Source organism: Macrobrachium nipponense, chromosome 9, assembly GCF_015104395.2.
Source record: "Macrobrachium nipponense isolate FS-2020 chromosome 9, ASM1510439v2, whole genome shotgun sequence".
Taxonomy (NCBI): Eukaryota; Metazoa; Arthropoda; class Malacostraca; order Decapoda; family Palaemonidae; genus Macrobrachium; species Macrobrachium nipponense.
This window is the reverse complement of record NC_061110.1, coordinates 27013862-27023861: the sequence shown is the minus strand read 5'-3', so window position 1 is coordinate 27023861 and position 10000 is coordinate 27013862. Positions and strand designations below refer to the sequence as shown.

Here is a 10000-nt window from a genome sequence, read left to right as displayed (position 1 = left end):
AACTATGTATATACTTATATATTTAGATATTAATAGGATACAAATATGAGACATAAAGGGAATTCGTAAAGCTGAAATTCTAATGCACTAAAAAGAGATCAGAAAAAAGAATATTGTTTAGTCATCAGTTATCTCCTTCCTTTATATTACTCCAACTAGAGCGGACTCTCTTTCGGTAATACCTGCGAATATCTTCCATGGCGGATCAGACAGAAACCGAAAGCCAAACTTTCTCTCCCTCTCTCTCTCTCTTTATCCAAGATCCTTTTGAGCAGTCCCTGAGGAGACAGTTCTCAAAGAGCTTTGGTGTGGGGGAAAGGTTAACCCCCTCACCCCCTACCCCACCCCCTGGTCCCCAAGGATTTAAATAAGGATTCGTTGGAAAAGTTTCGGGAGATTAACACTTCAGTGAAACATGAATCGTACGTCTGGATTCCTTATATTTTAATGGGCTTTACTTCACGTATGCGTCAACTAACAGTTAGGTAACCTATTATAGTGAATGGATCGGCGGTTGAGGCTATTTAGGCAAACATCCCAATTAGGGAATTATGTACCTGGTGGTTAGCCGAATGTAGTTGATCCAAGCCGAGTGTAGTTTATGTGGATAGCACCTTGATTAAGAAAAAAAAAAAAAAAAACTTTCTGAAGGTTGAAGGTTGGTAGGTGAGCATATACGTACAAGACACGGACACACACACACATACACACACACACACACACACACACACACACACACACATATATATATATATATATATATATATATATATATATATATATATATATATATATAGTACATATACATATGGGCGTGTGGTTGTTTGTCTTTGCCTGTGTGCCTTTTATGAATAGTCTTCATTATGATCGTGAGACATTTAAGTACGTGTCTCTCCTGCTGGTAGCAATTAATAAAGACAAGCGATAGGAATTATATGTAAAGAAATAAATTACAGATACCCTTCGTTTCTTAAGCCGAAGCAAATTGCTGTAGGGTTGCATCATTTTGAGTTAATGCAGTATAACCATGACGAACGAGTCTGAAGGTTTCACTATCGTGCTCTGGTAACCTAGCGGTCATCTGTGCTTCCGATTTTCTTTACGTTAATTTAGCGGGGAATGATTATAAAATCCTCAGATCCGTTTATACACACATATTCAATTGGCTCTACATATATGTGCATTCGCCGATAATCATGCAAGTATGCTTTGTGGATCAAGCTGAGAATTCGTATCATCACCCCCATTCCATTTTATTTAGCCCAGTTAAATTGAGTGTCTGTGGCTTTTTTTTATGTTTTTTTGTATGTATATTATGTGTTTATTATTTCCAGTTACCAGCGTAGGTATACTTATTGTTTTTAACGGTTAATTTTTATTTGGCAATTATGTTTTTGACTTGCTAATAATCAAATTAGCTACATTTTATTGAAAGTTATTTCTCATTATGAGTGGTTCACATTTTCAGTTGATTTTCTTTTCTATTCTTTCTTTATGGCAAGTAATGATTTTGCGCAGAGGAAGCTTGTTACACTAATTAACTCCCTTTTAGCGCAAGTAAAAAAGCTAGTATTAAACAAAATACACGAATCTCCGAACATTGGGTCATGTCCGCACAAACGAGATCACCAGTAACAATAAACATAAAGACAAGTGATTTTTGCGTAATGAGAGTTGGATGACTGTGCGCTACAAGCATCACACGTATTTTTTTTCTTTTTATTCATGAACTCATGGCAAACGCTTGGATGCAGCCACTCGGGAGCAATAAACACACTTTCTGAAATATCTTAAAAATATTGCGGGCTTTAAAGAATGCATATTTTTTTCTACCTTTTTTCCAGGTAAATTAATGTTGATAGCCCAGAGTATCTTTAGGAGGGGATATTAATGATATATAAAATTTGTGTTATAGTCCCGGTACTTTCGTGTGAAGTGTTTATTTTAGAAGAATATAAGGTGGAAAATATATCTCTTACAATAACTGGTGTCGTATATGCAAAACCAACTACGTATAGTCTTTTAGGTGGATTTACTTAAAACGACAGTAAGTGTACACAAAACTAACCTATGGCCAAGCAAACTTGAGAGAAACACACTGAACATTTTGGCGAAAATTAATGTTTTAAGCCATGCACACGAGGGATCGTAATATGTAGAGCCTCTCCATAGGAGGTTGTAAGATAAACCCAACTTTTGATTTCATAATGACGGTAAAATGACCGCATATTCATAGAGGTATGTAAAATCCCTTCAGGATTACTCCTCTCAGTGCAACTATTGTTTAAAAGATGAAGATGCGAAATATCATATGCGTACGGGGAAATTGTTGATGTTTTTATAATGTTTATTTCATGCTTGATTACGAAATGTTAGCATTATGAAAAGTTAAGAGGAGATTCTGTGATTAAGGACAGTCACTGAAATCTGAAAAAATGATTAGTTAAGAGTAGAGATTACGCTGGTTTGTATTATCATCCGTACTTATACATATATGGTTTCATTTGAGGGCGACTTTTGGAAATATACGGAAAACTTTATTGCTAGAACAGCATGTTTCTTTAGCTCCATTACCTTATTAACTAAATACGGAACTGTTGGAGATGACAGCTGCACATATAAGGATCGTTCCTTTAACAGGCTTTGAAGACAACTTTTCTTCTTGATATTTGCAACATTTTGCCAATTTACTGTAGATAAGGAATTATACGAAACAGGAAAGAGTAAATAGAACATTTGTATGCCTTGAGCTATGATTCCAATATATATTTTACATCTTAAAAACAATAATCATAATTGCTGCAGTCTATTTACATACTTCTAGCTGTATCTTCTATGTTGAACACATAACATCACTTAATTAACTAAAACTACATTGGAATTGACCATAATATCTCAGCAACCTAACACCCATATGCAGATACCAGGTTTCATTAATTGAGGGCATGAATATCAGAGAGAATGTGGTTTTCTCTAAAACGTTTTGTATTCAGTTCTTATTATTTAAATTTTCAGAAACTCTGTTTGTTATATATTAAGCCAGGTAAGCTGACATAAAGTTAAGTGGGTAAATAATGAATAGATTCTAAAAATATTGATACTGTTACTATCCTACGAAATTATCCAGTTTAAATAATCTCACCTTTGGAACCTTCTGCGTTTCTCCTCCAATATCCATTGAGAGGTTTTTCCCAAAATCTCTCCCCAAACCCTGTCAATAGCGGTCTTAATCGTCGGTTTTATTCTCCTAATGAGGTAAAATTCTGTCGCCGTCGATGATTAAAGTAATTAATTGGGGAAATTCGCAGCGAATTAACGTTAGAATAAAAACAGTTACGGGGGAAAAAAGCAAGATGGAAATATGAAAATGTGATACATTCAAGAATAGGGATTTTACATTTCGTGAAGAATGGGTTAAACAAATGGGTTCTTAGAAGTGATAACGCCTCCCCTGTTGCTATTTCAAAAGGACACGTGAAAATGAGTGGGGGAAGAAAAATAAAACTCGATGAGGTAGAGAGGAATGAAAAAAAGGGAATGATTGATGAAGGCGCTTTGGCTGGCATTTAACAAGATCCTCGCTTTGTCTTACGGGCTGTTACCAACTTCTTTTGAATCTTTTGGATAAGAAAAATGTATTTCCTTTGAATATTAGGAGGAAGTAGTGGATAGATTTATGTAACATGCTTTCTGAAGTTTTTTTTTTTAACATTGTTTAAGATGTGGCTATTGATGTTGCATATACATACATACTTACACACCCATAATACATATATATGTGTGTGTATGGATATGAATATATATGTATATATACGCACACAAAATTTACTGGTCACATATACCAAATACGAATGTAATTGTAATAGTCAGAGTGCCCTCGCAACTTTTTGGATACGCTTGTTACTACATAGCCCTTAAATCCAATTGTAAGAATATGAAGTAATTCTGATGTAAGAGGAATCGAACCCCCATCCCGAGTATTCAGAACGTGACATCGTTCAGATTAAGTGGGAAGCGGGCTCGATTTCCCGCTACCGAACATCAGAATTATTTCATATTTCTTGCATTTAGATCTAAGGCTTTGCAGTAACAAGTGTATCCAAAAAATGTGAAGAATTCGGTATGTACAGAGGGCATTGTGGCTATTACAATTATATCATTTATGAATATATATACATATGTATAGGCTATATATTATATCTATACAGAGAGAGAGAGAGAGAGAGAGAGAGAGAGAGAGAGAGAATCCAACACAAAAGAGCAAGCTATTAACATCTAGAATTTTATGATCGATGTTGAAGATTAAAGCTTAAATTCAGTTCAAAACATGAGTGCTCTTAAAGATGGAATTTGCTTTAATTGTGGTAGAATTACACAAAACTATTCTATTCATTGATAGTATTTATGACTTAGTCTCAACTCTAAAATTCTTTCTAATTTTTCTCCTAAGGTACACAGAAATTGCTCCATTCTTTTGGCAGAGCTGCCTTAATCATCTTTATAGTTCACTTTGTAGAGGAATGGAAAATTCATATTTTTCTTTTAAGACGACTAGCTTTCTTTTCACTTTATTTAAACGAAAATATCTTTATGTGAGTAATTATTAAACGAAATAACCCAAATTTTTAATATACTTTTTTAATCGTGTGATTACACTATGCAAACCATTGTGCACAGTATAGAATATTTCCATTGTTCAAACTGTCTTTACTGACGTTCAGTGTGGTTTCTACGTTTAATATTGACTTTCTAATTTTTTTTCCAGCGAATGATCATCCTCAGAGAGATAAACATTATAAATAAGTCAGAGAAATCAAAACTCTCTCTCTCTCTCTCTCTCGTCTCTCTTCTCTCCTCTCTCCCTCTGCTCTCTCTCGCTCTCTCTCTCTCTCTCTCTCTCTCTCTCTCTCTCTCTCTCTCTTCTCTCTCTCTGTATGTAAATGTATATAATATATATATATATATATATATATATATATATATATATATATGTATATATATATATATTTGTATATATATGTATGTATGTATAATATATATCTATATATATATATATATATATATATATATATATATATATATATATATATATATTGTGACGCCCTCCTTTGACAGTCACTAAAATATGCAATTTCCCTGATTAACAGTGTTAACATAATACCAGCTAAGTCCACAATTAATGGAATAGCTAAATGATAGTAATAATGTGGTCAAAAATTAATTATCGGGGATACAAAATTACCGAGAAAAAACGTAAATATTTAATACATAACTCTCAAGACAGAAGTTACTCCTGAACCTCGAAATACATAGAAAAATGAATAACAATCATCACTCTTAATTTAAATAACCAAAACCAACACTTCTATACTTGTAAAAATAGATAACAACACACTCACTCCACAACAATAAGGGGGTTCAGAAAGGCAGAGATAATCAAAAAGATAGAATAGCCTAACGAATACAGTAAATCTTTCCTATTGTGTGGTCACTGTAATATTTCCATATAGCTCTCTTGGACACAATTCCAAATATGGTGATGAACTTCTCTCACAGCTACTATACTCTTGGGTTAGCAGCTGGGCAGCCAGGCAATTAAAGATCCAATCACTAATCATGCTCCACCTTGATGGCTTCCAAATTAAATATGTGTAATTATATTACCTGTTCTCAGAGAGAACCCCTTGTCTTATATGGGCCAGGAGTGTACTTGGATTAATGATCTGTAATCCGAGAGGACTGAAGGCTACCATCAGTAAAACGATAATAATGGATGAATATGGCTTAATTCCCAAGGTATTTGCTGTATTCCAAAACGAAAGGACTTTGCCAAGGAGGCCCATAAGATGACTAGTTCCACTTAGTTCCACTATTCAAAACACTCCCATATTATACCTTGGTTGGGAAGTGATCACCAAACACGCTCCCATGCAAAGCAAACAAATCACCGGAGAGGAGGAAAATGAGCTATACTGAAATTTACTCAAACTAAAGTATTTATACAAATTGCTGAAATATCGTAATGTTACAACTTACAACAAGCTGACAATATATATAGTTAAAAATATATCAGAACTTTTTTCACGACAGAATTATAATCAATCCAGGCTTGGTATGCCTTAGCAAAATATTAACCAGAACTGTTCATTTATCCGATATGTACTAGGAAATATAACAATATTTTCAAGTTTTTTGTATTTGTCACTAAAATATATATTTGGAGTTCTTTCATCCCAACAAATCTTAAAGGACTTTTGAAATAATTTTTCACAGCTGGATAGCATTCCTTCTAGTTTTAATTGATGCTCGATAGGTTTCATATAGCTTATTTCTTGAGACTAATACAAATCTAAAGGTCAGAAATATGAAAACATGATAACAGAGAGAGAGAGAGAGAGAGAGAGAGAGGAGAGAGAGAGAGAGAGAGCGTGGGGAGATTATGAAATTTCTTTAAGTAGTCCAGAAAACTATTAATGTAGCTCAGTATAATCTGCAGAAGTCAGTGTGCTCTCCTTTGAAGGTGACGGCTTTTAATGACCCTTCTAATAATTAGAGAGCTGAAAACCAGCTGATTACTCGTATTGCCAAAAAATGTCTCCTTGTCGAATCGTCTTTTATTTTTTATTTCTTATAATTAAGAATTGAGTTTCTTTTCCTGAACTGCCTTCTAGCAGGCAACTTCTTACCGATTTCACAGTATTTTTTTATGGAATATTATTCAGAGAAAACTCCGTTGAAAGTAAAGGTATAAACAAATCTAAAACTAGTAGACTGTTAGAAAAAAGTTAATATTAAAGGTTTACTCAAAACTTGGAAGTGCATGCCACTTTATTTTCAGTAAAAACTCGACAAAATTTTACCCCGAGAAGGCGAGTGTCCTGAGTGTTGTAAATACTTGTGTAACACCATTAGGGTTTCCTGAAGTACCGTGCAGACTGCCCAAGGCACTCTGAAAACAGAGAGAGAGAGAGAGAGAGAGAGAGAGAGAGAATTACGAGGTGAAGAGTCATTCATTCTTAAAGCGTTCCATGAATGTATTGATGTAGTTCAAGGGAGAATGTATGGTTTTCAATGAAACATGCAGCAGTTAGTTGCTCTATTGTCTGTATGTGAGATTAACTATAATACTCTTAATACTTCGGTTTTATTAAGCAATGCCTATTTTTCCTGCCACCGATTTCAGAATATCGAGTTATTTTTAATTACTCTTTGATGGGCAACTTTAATTAACCGGGAGGAAGAATAGTGTGCTTTATTTTATTTCTTTAGAATTGATAAATCACACATTTATTTGTAAAGAGAATTTATGCTATAATTTCATTTCTTCATCTTCTCCTGCAAATTATACAACGCCGCTCCGCAAGTCTAAGTCTAAAACAATACCTTATCATTTTTCCGTTACCAGTCTTCTTTTCTCTATCTTCTTTTCTTCTCTGACACCTCTGAACTTTAATGACCTTTGATATAATGCAGCATGTCTGAAGAAGCCACGAGACGTCCTCCCAACCACCTCTCGAAGCGAAGCCTTCTCCCAGTTTTCGTCATTGGTTCTTCTGACCTGTCTTTGGACGCTCGTTTCTCTCAGCGGTTCGTGTCCACCCCCCTGTCTATTATTCGAGTTCCATCTTGCATCCAGTGAAGGAGGGAAAATGCGTGAAACGCTCTTCCTTCAAATTTCCTCCCATGAAACTGTGGTCATAAAAAGGGCTATTCTAAAACTTTCTGCGTCCGTTACCCTGGGCCTTTCGATTTCGTACAGGGAGAGACGCTATGAAACTTATCAGCTGGAGGATGTCAATGGCCATAGCCTATATCCACGCCCATTTTTGTTCCCCGAAAATTTATGGCATCAAGAAATGTTATGGCTGGATCATTATGTCTTCGTATTTCTGAGGATAAAGACCATATTTGATATGTCTAGTTCGTGAGATTTATATTTCCTATAGACGGCTGTTAATTCGTAATCATTTTTCACCTTACACCAGGGCGCTTTGCCCCATGCAAGATCTTCACTCATGCAACCATATCCATGCCTCCCAGGTGGATACGACGTACAGTATTTCCAGGCAATATTGATTACCTGGTAACCAACCCCTCACCCCCCTCCCCCACTCCTACAACCCCCACTGGAGCCCATTCCCACCCCATGCTACGCACAAACATCCTCTCTTCATTCACGATTTATGTCCACCATTTTTTTCTGCAGCAAGCGAAAATAAATGGAGGAATCTGCCCTGGCAGCGAATTTATTCGCGCATCACCGTATATTAGGAAGTACTTTTTCATACTATTCCTTGTCTTTATCTCTGCGTATTTTGTGATATTTAAACGCTTCGGATGCACTCAGTGTCACCTCCAAAGAAAATGGAAAGAGTCCTCCTCAGGGCTTCAAGTTAATGTTGGTGGATATAGTCTTTACCCACATGCCGTGTAAGGGCTGCTTTCCTTTTGGAGGGAATATGCATGGTTATGAAAAGTTGTTGATAGGAGTGGTGAGGCTGAAAAAAAAAAAGAATTATATATGAATTATTGTTTTGAAAAACAAAAGGTTGGTCTATTCAAAGGAGAGCTATTCTAAGAGTGGAAAATATTCCTTTTGTTTAGCTCATTCCATTAACCTCCAGGGAAAAGAAAAAATAGATACTATGTACATTGGTGTTTTTTTTTTCTTAATGAATAAATATGCTCAAAATATATTTCACTTTAGTAACACATCTCAAGTAAAAAATATTACTTGTTTTTCATACAAAAATTACTCACGAAAATGAGGGATAAATTTTATTTTACGATACGTGGCAAGAAATATAATCCATTATACAGAATCAACCCTTAGCGAGCCCTCAGTATTTATTGATGATTTTTGTTCTTGAGTCTTGAATTGCGGAAAATTGCAAATATCTTATGCTAATAATGTCCTTACATGTTGAATTACACTAGAAGGAATTTTCCCTTATTGCTGTTCAATAGAAAAAAAGCTGCAACAAGAAGGTCGTCGGTTGATATTTCTTGGATTACATTCCCTACGTTGAGTAGGATAATATTAATAAAACAATGTAGAAGGCCTTCAGTAAAAAAAAAAAAAAAAAATATATATATATATATATATATATATATATATATATATATATATATATATATATATATATATGTGTGTGTGTGTGTGTGTGTGTGTGTGTGTGTGTGTGTGTGTGTGTGTGTGTGTGTGTGTGTGTGTGTGTACAGGACGTAACACGAGTTTATGCAAATATTCTGGGAAATGAAAGAATAAGTTATTCTGGACAGAAAATATTCCATAATTATATGCATTTTAAGGCTTCATTTGTCGGTGAGGTGGATTTTTAAAATAACCATTATCATTAAACTGGTCATAAGTGTCAATTCCTGATTAATTTTGCGAGCAAGGAACTGGGGACAATGACATACTGCTCCAGTATTTTATTTATAGGTTTTGCAATAATTCCATTTCTAGATGGTTGTAAACTCAACTGTTCTAAAAAAGGAAATTAGTGATGAGGCCGATGTGAATAAAATACATCTAAATTAAATGTATTCTTTAGATACTGAACAAGAGAGAAATATGCATGCATGATTGACACCTTCTCGCTCTCTGTCAATGGTATTCACTGGACTCCGATGAAGAAAAGAAAAACAAGTCTAATGGAATCTCCTCTCCTTCAAAGATAGGTCTATTCATTACACACCAAACAGAGATTTAAAACATTGACAGAAGTTGCTCCTTCTCCATCAAGACTCCTGATTCAACAATTCCATGACGAGTCTGCAGAACAGAGTCCGCTAGAAATCAAAGATCACAAATAAATGTTGCTAAGCAACATTTACAATGCTTTCTTGATAAGTAAAGCTGATCATTAAAATTAGATTGCAATGAAGTCTGTTCGCTGTTCACAGGTTATTTACTAGTTGAAGGGACTGTAATGTTCCATTTTTCAATAACCTGCAAGATAAAATAATCATAATTTAAAGATTAGCAACCCTTCCT

General features: G+C 34.8%; 1 protein-coding gene across 1 annotated transcript in view; it reads left to right on the top strand.

The window, feature by feature from the left end:
* Window positions 1-10000, top strand: part of LOC135218411 (Kv channel-interacting protein 4-like) — a gene marked incomplete in the record, with an annotated part of 956178 nt that overhangs the window by 609079 nt on the left and 337099 nt on the right.